This window comes from Grus americana, chromosome 3 (genome assembly GCF_028858705.1).
Source record: "Grus americana isolate bGruAme1 chromosome 3, bGruAme1.mat, whole genome shotgun sequence".
Classification (NCBI taxonomy): domain Eukaryota; kingdom Metazoa; phylum Chordata; class Aves; order Gruiformes; family Gruidae; genus Grus; species Grus americana.
In genome coordinates, this window is record NC_072854.1 from 99,809,855 (window position 1) to 99,823,675 (window position 13,821).

General features: G+C 41.1%; 1 long non-coding RNA gene across 1 annotated transcript in view; it reads right to left on the minus strand.

Annotated features, from left to right (window-relative positions):
- LOC129204255 (uncharacterized) overlaps positions 1 to 12,502 on the minus strand; it is a 35,220-nt gene extending 22,718 nt beyond the window's left edge. The window contains exon 1 of the long non-coding RNA XR_008576306.1: positions 12,416 to 12,502. This is a non-coding gene — a long non-coding RNA (uncharacterized LOC129204255). The remainder of the gene's footprint in view (positions 1 to 12,415) is intronic.
- Between the last annotated feature and the right edge of the window lie 1,319 nt (positions 12,503 to 13,821).

Genomic DNA, 13,821 nt, shown 5'->3' on the forward strand with positions numbered 1-13,821 from the left:
CATCGGGAGAGAAGAAACTGGGCTGTGAGCTGACAGCATTGCATGACTCACAAATAAATCTGTGCAACAGGGAAAGCAAAAGTGTGATAGCATGTTATAGTGCCTTAGGAATAAAGGGGATCTGAACCACGCTGCGTAGATCCCCATCCAGATCTGGATCTTAGCTCCCCCACTCTTTGGCAATATTAAGAGTCGGTGCTTCAACCTGTGGCATTTGGACTCAGAGAGGGATGAACCTGGGCTCCACAAAGATCGTGTATAGTCATGTTCCCTGGTCTGCTCCTGCTCAGGGCAGAATCAGACCTAAGCCACAATGAGGTCCAGGGTCAACTGACCCAGAGTTCAACTGACCCAATTATTTCTCCTAATTGCACCTCTAGTGGAAATGTTTCCTTATCTGAAGCCCCAGTTGAAAGATTGTCTTCTGAGGGCGTGTGAGAGAGACTGTTTATTCTTACGCTTCACTCCTTTGAATGTTTTCATTTCTACTGATAATCCCATTTTATTGCCCGGCTTTTCTCTCTCTCTCTGAGATAAAGCCACATCAGCACTAGAATCTTACCGCTGATGGTGACCTGCTTTCAGTGGGACTTTTCTGTAAAACATTTTCAGAATAACAGATATTGCAAGACTTACATCCAAGTATTTTTTGCAAGCATTTGATTTTGTAAACTTGCATCCAATACTCTGGCTTCCAAAGAAAGTTATAACCATTCTTCGGATGGCAAAATAAATATTATCAATACTAAGACAAAAGAAGAGGAATGATGCGATTTAGATAAACTAAAAAAGTTTCAGACAGTGAACATCTGAATCAATTTTATACCTATATCTCAAGCTGAGGCTAAGAGTTTGATCTGTGGGAAAGGCCCCAAAGCAATCTTTGATCATAAAAAGTTCACTGTGTTGTATCCTTCAATTAAGTATAACTCCCCTGGTTCAGATCTCCTTGGACCTTGTGTATAGAAGCTAATCTTCTTTGATTTACTATGTAAACACAGTTGCACATACCAGGTTAAGTATATCTAGGAGGCATTCCTGCATCCTGCTGGCACGGACATTTCTCCTAAGCCATTACCTCTAGAGAATTTGTTCATTAATATCTTTCTCCCACTCAATGCTCCACTGCATTAGTTTCATTAGGAGAAAAAAACCCCACATTTCCAATAGGATGTTTCTAGAAGCTGAATGAGTTTGGAGAGTGTTTTTATTGAATCATACTCTCCAGGAGGCAGTATTTTAGAAAGACTGTGTGCAATGTGAAGTAAGGTGTGCAATGTAGGTATACCACACTGGAAGTCTCCATTCACAAGGACTGATGAAAATCATTCCTTAAGCTACAGCTTTCATAGCTTCACATCGATGAACTTCATGTCCGCATGGATCCACACACAGAAGAAAACAGAAAGCTAGCCAAATTTCAAAAATCTGGAAATCCCACAAAAATACTGAATCTCAAATAGTTCCTGTTCAAAAGTATAAATTAACTGCCATTTGTTTGAAAGTCCTGTCAAAAATCTGTGAACAAGCCCAGTCTGAACTCTGCAACAGACATTTCATGTGACTGAAGGACCTAACAGCAGTCCTTAAAGTTTTGAAGATATCTCAACATGCAGCCACTCCCACAGAGAGAAGCTGATGAGAGCAGCATACCCCTGAATACCGAGCTCTTCAGAAAACCCAGGAGCTCAAACCACACGCTGATGGTTTCCAAATTCCTTTGAAAATAAAATGAGCTCTTCTGGACTTCCCCTGCAGTGGCAGGCAGCTCCAAAGAAATAAATGATTGCTGCTGTGGTAACACAGTCATAGTGATTTCATAAACATTAGAAGTATAACCCAGGAAGCCTTTTGGGAAGTAAGCTTTCGATTTATCCCTTGTAACTCCAGGCACCACCAGAAAGTGAGCCAGATCTTACAGTGTGGTCACTAGCTCCCTCTCCCCAGACTGGAGGAAGCACTGAAGGCTCCTAACAGTGGTACTCACATAGGTGCCCCAAGACAGGTGACAGCAACAGAGGGCATCATGTTTCCAAACCTCAGCAATGAAGCACACTGCCTCTTCAGACTTGCTACCAAACCACTAATCTGCAGGTTCACCAAAGGAAATTGAGTTATGAGTTTTTCTAGCAATTGCTTCTCTTGCATCTGGAAGGGCACTGGAACACTGTTTTCCCCACACCTATTTGTTAATGAGTGTAAGACCACTGTCATCTCTGATACAGTTGAAAAAGGGCAGAAGACATGAAAGCTAAGCCAGGGTAGCACTTCTAGGTGTTTTCAAGCTGGAGAACCCTCAGGGAACATATCAGGGTTTCCCTAAATGTAATACAAGAGTACAAATTTGAGCCAGTGATAACTGTGGTGGATGATGGGGTATGTGTGGATAGTTTGACAAAGTAGATAGAAATCTTGTCTCCATCCCTCATTCTGCTGTTGATTTCTTACACTAACTTCTACTAGTAAAATCGTGCAGCAAGAAATCAGCTAGTGCCTTGCCTTTGACATCAAGAAGGCTATGATGTTATCTTTGGTACTATAGAAAATTCTTTTCTGTAGAATAGAGATTATAAACTGCTCCTGGTTCCCAGACATCTCCATAGATCAACATCAAGAACTCAGATGCTGTGATTACAAAGTCAGACAAGGAGAAAGTTACTATATTCACTTCTAAAAACTTGACAAGAATGAACACTACATATTCATGTATGTTTGTTTAATGAGCTTTCTTTTCTTTTTATTGCTTTGCTTACTATAGCTCACTAATTTTGTTTCTAGTGGGGTTTTTTTTGTAAGTTATCTTCATCTGACATGAAAGACATTGTTAGAGGCAATGTCAGGTTGGAAATAGTCATCTGTTTTCTAGCTAAATCTTCCTACAAAGACAGCAGCTAGCAACTGGGATGTATAGCAGCTGAAGCTGTAATGATGCATACAACGTTTAATTGTGCATATGTGATACACACTATTTAGCTTTTTCTTTGTTTAATGCAGCACATAGAAATTCTCAGGAGGTTGAAGAGGGTCATATCCATGGCTGAATGAGAAAAGAACATTAAAATTATCATTATAGGCCTTCCTCCCTTTGACTTAGCTGAGTGAACCCTGGAAGATTTAGAGTTCAGGTTCAGTTCAGATAAACATCCAAAAGTTCACAGGTTTACTCAAACTATCTGAATCTCTAGAGCCCCAACATGAGCTGGAAATCTCCAGAACTGCCTCTCTTGAGGGATTTCCTGAACTTCCACTTTTGGACAAAAATCAGAACTGGGAAAGAAAAAAAAAAAAAGGAAAAAACCCACTTAACATCAATTAAATATTGCAGAACCTCAGCACACCTTGTTTAAGTTTTTTTTAATGTCAGCTTTTATGTCTGAATCAGAGCATATTTACTTTTTCACCTGACTTCTCAGTCTATCCTACTCATTTTTACCATCAGATTTTTGTGAGTGGAACTCAGAGCAGGTGGTAAAAGGAGGCTCCGTTCTTCTACACATTCACAGTACATCTACACAGCACATTTAGGTCTTGCAGAGAATATCTCTCCATCTAAAATATTTATTAAAGCAGAGGCTAAGAGGTGAAGGGAAGAGACAGGGAGTATAGTGAAGTAGTTTACAAAGTGCTGACACTCATAACAGATAGCTCTCTCATTGGCATAGGAGCTGCTGGTTTCCCTCTTTGACACTGATATGGAAAAAACATCAGCAGCCGCACTATCAGCAAGAACGTGACCCTCTGATCAGCCGTTGTTCACTTTCCCAGAGCAGATTCCCATCTACCAAACTAACTGTGGCCGTTCATTTTCTGTTGTAAAAATGTGTTTTCAATCACCTTTGGGACTAAGACAGATGATTTGTATTAAATGAAGAGCATGTTGCCTTGTAGTACTTTCCATCATCCCTTCCACTTGTAAAATCAGAGAGGAATGCGGGGACCCTTGCCACGAGTGCAGTTATCCTGGCACGCTGTGTGGAGCCCACCCCATCATGAAACACCCTCCCCATTCACTTGGTGATGTGTTGTGCCATTTGTACCAGGCTGACAAGAAGTCATTTCTTACACTACCAAGTGGGGAAAAAATATATTTCATAATCTAGCACTACAAATCAAAGGTCTATGTAGTCCAGTCTAATAACAGCTACAAGAAAAAGGGTATATACAGAGTAATTCTTTCCCTGCTGTATCCATCTAGCTACCAACAAGGTACCAGCTTAGAGACTTCCTGAGTGAGAGTTTGCACCTGCACCACCATATTTAATAGCTACTTATGAACCCATTCTCTAATTTGCCTAATCCTTTTCTGAACCTGATTATACTTTTGTCCAGGACAACATCCTGTGGCAATGAGGTCCACGACTTCATCGCACTTCCTTTTGCTTGCTTAAAATCAGCTGAGAATTTAACTGAGTGTTCTTAGTTCTTGTTTAGTGAGAAACGATGAATAGAGAAATAGCTCCTTATTCACCTTCTCTATCCTTCATTGACCCTCACTGCTTTTAAAGATCATGATCATCTTTCCCGTACAATCACTCTTTCCCAGCCTAGGAAGTCCATCAAGCTCTTTGTCACATAGAAGTCATTCCATAGCATCCTTATGATCCATCTCTCCAGTTTTTCTTAAAATCCTTAGGATTTTTAAATTACAATGTTTCCAGAGTTTCACACAGAAGGCCAGGTGTGAAGGCTCTGTGGTATGATGCTCTATACTTTGATTTCTATTCCCTTCCTACCAGCTCCTACCATTCTAGCTGATTCTGCCATTGTTTTGAGATGACATTGTCAGAGCTAGCCATAATGATACCTGAGGTGCTTCTCCCAAGATGGGAATAGCTATTTCCTGCTAGTAATTACATATGTATAATCTACGCTAGTTTCTTCACTCTTCCTTTGCTAAGATTGGAAAATAACCTGAGAAAAGAGATTCAGCCATTCAGCATTATAATAGCATCTGCAACTCCCCAGGGTTGATTTCAGTTTAGATTTTCCTGAATAGTTTTGTGTCATTAGCAAATCTTGGTCTTTTACTGCTTATCCCCATTTTTAGATCAGGAATAATTTGAATAACATAGAACAGATTTTTGTCAGTAACTTCCTCCTCCTGTGATTGCCATTCCTTCTATTACATCATTGTGATGTTCTAGCTAATTGGGGAAGTGTTTTCTACATGATTTTCACCCATTTCTTGGAGGCTTGCCACATCCATCCTCATAAAAACGTGAAATACCTCTTAACCGACATGGATTATGAGTTAGTAAAGGAACATGTTTCTCTTTCTTACCTCCTTGCTGGGTCTCCGTCAATGCTATGATACATGCTAGCTCCTTCAGAAAAGGCCTAATATAGGAAGCCCAGCTTCCTATATCCTTTTTGTTTTTCTTGGTTGACTTTTTGTTTTGTTTGGGTTTTTTTTCAGACCAGTTCAGTGTTGATGTGGGGCTTGCCTGCTATCACTATTGGCTCAAATGCCTGACATTATCTAATATCCCTAGCAATGTTCTCAGGTTTTTAGCCCTGCCTCTCTTCCTGCAGAGCAAGCTCAAAGCCTGCTATGATTTCACACCCTCCAGAAAAACCTATCAAACTGACAGCTGAAACTCATGTTTGATGCACTTTTCCAGAGAAACGTGTCTCATGGGGTTTGTGCAGCCACTGATGAAAAGGCAGGCTTAAGCATGAAATCCAGTGCAGCTCCAGCAGTTGCTGTCCCCGGTGCGTTGATGCTGGGGTAAGAGGAGGGGCACACCACACATGTATAGCAAGGCACACACAGTACATATTCTTACCAGATGGTGCATCAGACCTGTTGGAGTTTAACTTTTAATTAAACTAAGAACTAAGGGCCACATTCACTCACAGCATCAGTTTCCTCCAAACCAGATGTCTGCAAGATACCACAAAAATTGTATTCATGTGAGCTCGAACCCAGGCTGCGGGTGGCCACTGCCCAAACCTCATATACCATCTCCGCCATGACAAGAAGTCTTCTCTGGCAGCAAACTGACAGCCCCTTTGTTCTGGGCCACCGTGCCCTGAAAGCCTCCTCTATCCTGCACGGCACACGTGAAACCCACACTCCTGCAGCACTTTGCTGTTACTAACCAGGCATAGAAAACAGCCTGGAACAGGGCAGGAAATGCTCCGTAGGTTTTACCCAAAGCTTCCCAAAGCAGCATATTTCTTGCCAAGGCACCCAGTAACTGCGCAGTGTGTGCATAGTTACCTTAATTTTTCCCAGCAGCTCAGCATGCTGGCCAAGATGCCCGCTGTGCCGAAATCCCAGAGGTGCGCTGTAGTCCTGGCTAAGAGCAAACGGGCAGGAGGTGTCTCAATTGATAAGCCTACTACACTTCTGGAAAACATGGACAAATCTATGAAGCTTTCAAAAGCCCCTGGATAACATTTTCAGCAGGCGGACAGAAAGAAAATTAAAAAGAACCAGGCCAAGTTGCATGGCAGCCCTACATCTTTCCTGGAGCCATGCCTCTAGATCTCCTTCAGTGCCATACAATGATTTTAGAGAAGTGAGGTCCGTAAGGCTCCAAAGAAGCAATAACCATTTAATTTATGTGGGTAAAACCTAAAGCCAACAGCCTACCTGTAATGTTATTTGTCAAGAAATGGTAACAGTCTAGTACAGATTTTTATATCCTGGGCATTGACTCAGTGTCAAATATTTAATGAAAAAAAAATAAGAAAAATAAAAAGTAGCTGATCCAAGAACTGGCAATGACTGTACTCAAGGATCCAATCCCTCTCTTGCCTCCAGTCCCCTCCCCACACTTCGCCCTAACTTTCCCCTCCCTCTCTGCCTTTCTCACTTGGAAGATGTTATTGTTTAACATGGCACATTCCCAAGCTGCTAGACCAAGACAGTAAAATTATTCACTGACTTTACTGTACTCTTCTACCAGTCACTCATTTTTTAAGCTTTCAGCCCTCCTTCCCTCCACCCCCACCTTCTCTGTTCCCCAATGAAATTCCCTTTTTCCCTTCTCTCCCTCCCTCTTTGCTAGGCAGAATCTGGAAAAAAGAAATCAAGGCCAAACTCAACAAAACTACTGCTGCGTAATAGCAGTCCATTTTCACACACAGATGGTCAGTCAGAAGAATGAGGGCTTTATAAGACAGACATCATGCTGGTCTTTGCAATCCTGTTCTCCCAGACCTCAGCAGGAGTTTTTCATCACCAAAGTGGATAATAACTCTGTCAGACACCTCATACACACAGGTATTAATAAAAAAAGAAAATACTGTAGTGACTGATTTTACAAGAAACTGGGAATCTTAATGTGATAGTTAAAAATGCGCACGATGATTACGCACAACCAATAGCTATGTCAACAGGGGTTTATAGCAGGTTGCTAATAAGCAGGGAATGCGCTTATGTATACATCTATGGTTTTGCACTTTATTGACAACATTTCTGCGGCCAAAGTCCATGTACCGTTGCATAGTCATAAACATGCACACGTTGTGTGCTTGTAAACGCCTAAGTGGCCATAGACATCTCCATGTTTGCCTATGGAAACGCCATTTGCATGGGCAATAGCCATTTACAGCATTGCTGCCTGATATACCACAAGGTGCTAGCAGTTACACATGCCTTTATTTCTGAAATTTGGCTGAATCTATAAATAGGCTTAAACATGTTATTTTTTAAAGAAAATTCCTTTTTCCCAAAACTGAGTTTTGATGACAAAGAAGGTCGATCCCCATCATTATTAGACACAAAAACCTCAATTTTTCTTGTGATAGATCCAGAGTGTCAAGATCACGTATGAAGACAGACAGAGCACCAGCATTTCTGGGTTACCTAGAAACACAGCTCCTTTTCTTTAAAATGAAAAAGCATGTTCAGAAGGCCTACATTTTCCTACATCCCTAACAAAAGAAGCAATGCTAAAGAAAATCACGGCAGTAAGTTTGAAGTAGGAGCTCTGTTATAGTCATCTTTCTCTTTCTTCCACAAATGGAAATTATTAGCACTTTTGTAGCTCAGCATTTTCAAATTTAAATAGAATGAAGTTATGCATGAACTCTTGCAACTCTCACTTCATTAGTCATTTCCTTCATTAGTCAAATGAGAAGGGGCAGCACTTAATGCTTCTGCTCATGAAAAGTTCTGGCATTAATGTATTTGAGAACTATTCTGACACTGAGGTTTAAAAAATTTCTACTTTGTACTTGATCTGATTCAATGATGACATAAAAAGAGAAAATACACTATCTTTGAAGAGTAAGGATAATTCAGACCACAAACAGAAATTAATTTGCTGACATCCTTTTGTTACCAGCAGAACATTGCACACTAAGTACTAAACAGTTAACTCTGTACATGGAAGGAGAGACCTCTGCTAATTTGACGACCTCAGATCATCTAGTCCAACCCCTCTGCTAGAGCAGGATCACCTAGAGCAGGTTGCACAGGATCGCATCCAGGCAGGTTTTTAATATCTCCAGAGAAGGAGACTCCACAGCCTCTCTGGGCAGCCTGCTCCAGTGCTCGGTCACCCTCACAGTGAAGTTTTTCCTCATATTGAGATGGAACTTCCTGTGTTCCATATCCTCTTCTCCTACTCTGTCTATCCCATTTCTCCTGTTCCTCCCTCCCCCATCCTATGTTTCAGAATCATTTCTTTGCACTACTGAAGTTTCTGAAAAATAAACACCATCGACAGCATCACACTGATGATTTGTACTCTCCCCTGAGTGCAAAATTAATTCAGGATTTTGTTCAGGAGTTGCCAAAGAGCAGCATATTACTTATCATTAAAGAGATGCATGGGCAAAGCTATGAGTAAAGATTGCCAAGAACTGGGCTTTGCTGGGCCCACCTTTGTTTGGTGCTGTCAAGCCTTCAGCTTCATTCTCCAAACATAATGAAACAAATTAAGTCAGCCTTTTCAGCATCAATCTCATCCATCATAAATTAATTTTTAGGGGCATTTTCCCATGGATTCAATCTGACTGACCCAGATTCCATGCTTCTCTTTTACATCAATCATAAAAATTAACCTTAAGTGTTCAAAATGAGATCTCATACATATGGAGCACAGAATAAGATTTAGGAAAGGGAGGTTAAATATGTTTAGTCACTAGGAAAAAAAAGTTTAAACACTAAGTCTCTGAAAGTAACAAAATGTTATTTAAAACTAATTTATATTATACTGTAGCACAGCACAAATAGACTATGTATTAACTTTGAATGCACAAAAATCACATATACTCCTGTTTTCAATCAGTCTTTTCAAACTTGTAGACACTGTTTTTTAATTATTATTAATGACAAGCACTCAGACTTCACCACATCAGCAAAACTCTTATTAAAGGGGGTGAGAGGAAAGAAGACGCTTACCCTAAAAACGGGTTTTTCAACAACACCTATCTCAGTGACTTCTGAAACTTTCTCTGGCATGGACAGTGCTGGCCTCTGTGAAACAGAACATAGGACTGGGCTGGGAATGAGGTTAGCAGGCCAGTCCCAACAGTAAGCAAACCAACTTTTTAATTAAGGAGCTTAAACAGGGTAGGAGAAAATATAGTGCCAGACAAGAAAATATATGGAGAAAAGGAAAACTGTGTGTTTCAATGTATACTCTCACCCTCTCTCCCTGGATACCTCAGTCTGACAAACCAAGTTTCCACTCCTAAGAGCACCAGTTGCAATGATTACCACAGCAGCAATTTTTGATGGCTAAAGGTAGGGAAAGTCTAAAAACAGATCGAGTGATGCATCCTCAATCTCCCACATTTATCAAGCCAGCTTTGGAGAATTTTTATAATCCTACACCAAGTCCAGAGTATATAACAGAAAATTTCTTTCAGAATTTCACTTATTCTGAGTTGGGTTGCAAAATGGTTCCATCTTAGCATGAAAATAAGGGAGGGTATAAACCAATCCTGCAATGCTCTGGCAACCTTGTGCAAGTCAGAAATACACGTATGTGAATGATCTGACAGGGACTGAAACCCCAGGCTTGTAAAACAAACCAGCAGACTTCTGTGCCCTCAGTGGAGGCAGGATCGATCCCTGGCAATCCAGGATTATTAAGGCTGTAATTTTGAAACAGAACAGAGAACGTATTTCAGCTAGATTTTTAATCGAAGAAAACTCTTCTGATTGTAATGGCATTACTACCTTTCCATTTCCCCCTTCACTCCTTCCCTGCTTAGTTACCTCTGCCAGCAGCTCCCCACCTTGCCCTCCAACACACAATGCTCTTTCTCCATCTCAGTCTCAGTCATATAAATTGCTCTGAAAGGCAGGATCCCCAGGCTCTCATGAAGCTCCTGCTGAAGTTAACGAGACTTGGCACAAGATGTTGTTATAGAGAATTATTTGCAAGAGCAGCACCTTACTATTGTAGACAGCACAAAAATCACTTCTCCACTGACAGTTTTCGTCCTCAGCTCTAATTTCTACCCAGCTTAGGAATATTTTTTGCTTTATACCTGACTTGACAGTTATTAATACTACTGTGAGTACATACCACCTGACTTTATATGATTTAAAAAGAGGAGAGAGAGCAAAGATAACAGTTTCATTATAAGTTTTAAGTGCCCATAAATCTTTCTACATCAAACCATTCCTGATCTCCCAGGAGGGATTCTCCAAACACTGAAGCCATGCCTATTTGGCAAGAACTACAGACAAGGATTTCTTTTTTAGCCTCCTTCGTCTCTACAGAGGGCAAAAATCTTGGATAGAAAACTTTGGTCCAGAAGCCTTTTTCTTTTCCTGCAGCAGTTAGAGGCACAGTGATGGTTTTAGTAGAGTTCTCTAATGACTCTATTGCTACTTTTTACGACTATTTCTTGGAGTAATAAAGTGGCAGAGGCAGTGATATTGAAGCACTAACTTTTCTGCAGCGAAGAAGGGAGCATAATGAGTCCATAAAGTTATTTCAGTCAAAGCCCAGGGCCCAACACGTTTCTAGCTCCTGCAAAACACAGAGTAAAAATTCCTTCTCACCTATGTGCTCTCCTAGTTAATGTCAGGAGGTACGCTCACACTGCCCAGCTACTTGGGAGGTAATTCAAAAGTCTCACCTTGACTTCTGTTTTGCGATATTCCAGTGACTGTTCCTCAGAATGCCTGCCACAGAGCAGACCAATGCCCCATTGAGCACCTGAGGATCTTGTGCTCTCCAGGGAAGTGCAGAAGTAACGGGCAGCTCCTCAGCCTGGCTTATCCCACCTGTGCAGAGCACAATGCAGCTACCTCCAGAGGATGAATCAGATCCTGGAGGGGGATAAATTGCCCCATCTCTCAAGGTCAGCCCCTGACTGACCTTGAAAAGGGTCAAGGCTCCTAATACAGGCACTTTAATTTGATGACAAAAGTAGAACAGGATGGTTCTAGACCATCACACAAGTAGTTTTTCTAATGTCAGGGACCTTGCAACCTAAAGTGAATATTTTTTCATCACAAATCTTTACAAAAGTGCAGACTGAGATCAGGAGACCCATACAATGGTTGTGAGATAACATCCAAGTTCCACTGAAGGAAGCTGATAAGGTTTTTACCACTGGTTTCAATGGCCCTGGGGTTTCACTCCTACCTGTGCCCAAATGGCTAGGTTTATTAGCACGAGATTCCCCTATCTATTCAGTAGAAAACTTATTAACTTTACAAGAATGTATCTAAAATTGCTATTTAAACCAATCATGGCTGAATACATGTACCTCATTAACCAAAACCAAATGTGTTTTTCTCTACAGTTCAGTTCTTGCTACAGCTATAGCTGTGACATGGTTCTGTGTTATGCTCTACTCTAGCAAGGCATGTCAAAAATGCAAACTGAAAGGTAAAATGATTTCATTCCCAAGATAAATAAGTGTCTTTGGTTGACACTAGTATACAAAAGGCAGGTATTTTAAATTAAGGGACCTGCAGGGAATTGTTTCCTCACAAAGCTTCAATTAGCTTTCGAATTATCTCTCTCAATGTGTACAAATATTCCTAACCAACCTTCATTGAAAAATGGATTCTCAATACTTTTATTTACCTAATACTTAACACAAGGATAACAACACACATGCAAATTTAAAATAAAAACATATGTGGAGATTTCTTACCCCAAGTAAGAATTTGAAACAGATGTGCTCTTTTAACTGTATTTCTTCACCCAATGCTTTTCTCTTCACTGTTTGTATTTTTAATGTATTTTTTCCAAAGGTACAGTAAGATATAATCCTCATAAATTATTCTCCCTTTTATCTGAGAAGCATGGCTTTCAAATAACATATTCTACCTTTATTTCTTGCTGGCATAACTCATTCATATCAATTGGTGTTATGCACAAAGGGAGCTGACTGCAGTTCAACTGTAAGCAGGGATACTATTTTCCTTAGAATTGCTTTTAAAAATCAACATAACAAAGTTTCAGGATAAAAACATTATAATATTTACCCGTTTCTGCCAGTCCTGTATTCTTACATCTTCCATTGAAGCCATATTCTTACATCATCCACTGCCATCCTACTTCTTTCCTCATGTTTTCAAACAGCAGTGCCTAATGTTTAGATGGATAAATTAGCTGTAGCAGCTTTTCAGTCCCAGAACCAGAAAATATTGGAAAAGATACTTGATGTCTCTTTTTCTCCTCAAAACTTTAACTGTAACTTTTGCAGAAAAGCATCAAAAAATGTGGTAAAGCAAAATTCCATGCAGTAACAAAACACAAGAGGTATCAAAGAGTCAGCTCTCTACCAAATGTACCAAATCTGAATGTCTTCAAGAGTCAGCTCAAGTTATTGAAGAACTTAATAGCAAGAAAGATCCCAACTAGGAAAGAGCAACTTGAATTTCTCTAACAAAACATCTTCAGATTTTCTTTTATAACAAAACGTCTTCAGATTTTTCAGGGACATTTAATCATGTCAAGCTTCATTAGCACTCACCTGGTCATGAGGTGTCTTGGCCCGTCATTACAACACAAAGTGCCACTGCATGAAAGCATTTTCTTTCAGCAGAATCCAATTCCAAATAACACACCCATCTATATGACTTCATATTCAGATGCTCTGAAAACATATTTATAACAAGCCCTGTATTTATAAAAAAAATGCAGTTAAGGTGTAAATGTAAAGGAAATGTTCCTAAACTTTTACTGAGCCTAAACGGGAGGGCATGGGTAGCAGGGGCCCTGTGCGGAGGAGATCCGGGGCTGGTCACCACAAGGTCCTGCTGGCTCTGACACTGCTGTGAGCACCCCAAAATTGCAGCCTGTCAGGGGAGCCCGCGGCAGCTCCGTTCACACGTAGTTAAAGAAAGCAGCTGCTGAGGCAGAGCCATGTTTTGAGAAAGAAAATGGGACACGTGGAAGGTGGCACCACTGGGGACACGCTCTTGGAAGGAAGTGCTCCCTGACAGAGGAGGGACACCCCCACAGGACTGAGGTGACCCCACCCCAGGGTGGGTACACCCCGAGGGACTGCACCTGCCTGTGCCTCACACCAGGCCAGGGATACCCCTGCGGGACTGCACCTGCTTTTGCCCCACACCAGGCCAGGGACACCCCTGGGGGGCTGCAGCCATGGGTGACCCACACTGGTGCAGAGGAAAACAAGTAAGGAGCGGCAGAAAGCCATTAGGCCAGTGACCCCAATCTGCTGTGCCACCTGTCACCTCGCTGAGGAGACTGGGGTAACATGGGTGGCAATGAGGGAGGCTGAGACCAGGAAGGAGGAGGAGAGGTGTTGGACTAAAGCTTAACCTGGGGAAGGGAGAGGAAAGGTGTTTCCCTAAGTGTTCTTTTAATTGTCTTTTTTTGTTGGGTTGTTTGTTTTTCCTCAATATCTGGATCAGTAATTACA